The following is a 1,411-nucleotide window of genomic DNA, read 5'->3' as shown; positions in this document are numbered from 1 at the left end:
GGCGCAGTGGTTGCGCGTCCGCCTGCCGATGCAGGGGAACCGGGTTCGCGCCCCGGTCCGGGAAGATCCCACATGCCGCGGAGCGGCTAGGCCCGTGAGCCATGGCCGCTGAGCCTGCGCGTCTGGAGCCTGTGCTCCGCAAAGGGAGAGGCCACAAAAGTGAGAGGCCCGCGTACCACACACACAAAAAAACAAAACATAAAATAACAGTCTTACTTCAAACTGTCCATGTGAAACCCAGATCATCTACATTCCGTGATATAATACGCTTGGGTCACGGCGGTGAGAAGATTATCACATCGTTCTCATACAGGCAACTCTTTTAGGAGAACTTGGAGGAACAGAAAAGGGGCATCAGACAGCTCTAATTAGCCTTACTTTAATGAAAAGTGAATTTCATGAAAATCAAGTTATTTTCAGCTAAGGATCACTGCTGAGAGGAAAGAAAAACCAAATGAGCTGAAGAGTAACACGACCCTCTTTAAGAATGGATTCATAATGAACTCTCATTTCTATTTGGATAAGTAGTTTAAACATAATTACTTAACCTATAGGATTGTGAGAGGGTTAAAAAGTTGACCATATTCATTCATTCAAAAGTTCCATCAACAGCATCTACTCTGTGCTAAATGCTATTCTAGGCTCTGATTATAGACTAGTGTGGCAAAGGCTGCTAGCTGATTCCTAAACCCATTTCCTCTTCTTGGAAACACAACTAGACCACACTTTCTAGACTTTGGAGTTAGGTGTGGATATGACTGAGTACTAGCCAATAGGCTATAAGAGAAAATGTTGCTTCTGCCCCTGCCATGTGTGATTCTCCATGAGAATCTTTCACCGACTATATTGACCTTGGGAACTACATTGAAGGTGGTGGACCACATAGAAGGAGGTGGCAGAATCACCGCTTAGAGGAGAGCAGTAAGAAAACTGGTTTTACACTTGAGGTGAGCTAGAAATAAACTTGTTATAGCAGCTAGTGCAACCTTAGATACTATTAGCACGAACAACAGACTTGCTCAATGCCCTCTTGATCTTATATCTCAATGAGAGACAGACAATAAATAAGCAAACCACAGAAATATATTTGGCTGTATATGAAAATGTTAAGCCTAGCTATAGAAGAAGCCCCCATAGCTCAGGTTCATGCTAAACGATTAAAACTGTTGTTGATACAAAAAAAAATTTACGTTTGGCTTTGGAATAAACAATCTCTTTCTCTCTTCATCCTACCTCTCCACCCTCTGCCCAACAGACACACATACCTCTTTAACCAAGTACCTAATTTTCTGAAACAGTGGTGGACTCCACTGCATGCAGTGAATAAGAAAAACCACATCATCTTAGAGATTTCAGTTCCCTGTTTTCTTTCCTGAATGTTATTCCATTGTAGAAAGATATAAATGCATCT

Source organism: Physeter macrocephalus, chromosome 1 (genome assembly GCF_002837175.3).
Source record: "Physeter macrocephalus isolate SW-GA chromosome 1, ASM283717v5, whole genome shotgun sequence".
Taxonomy (NCBI): Eukaryota; Metazoa; Chordata; class Mammalia; order Artiodactyla; family Physeteridae; genus Physeter; species Physeter macrocephalus.
The sequence above is the reverse complement of the archived record's forward strand: the minus strand, read 5'-3'. Positions refer to the sequence as shown.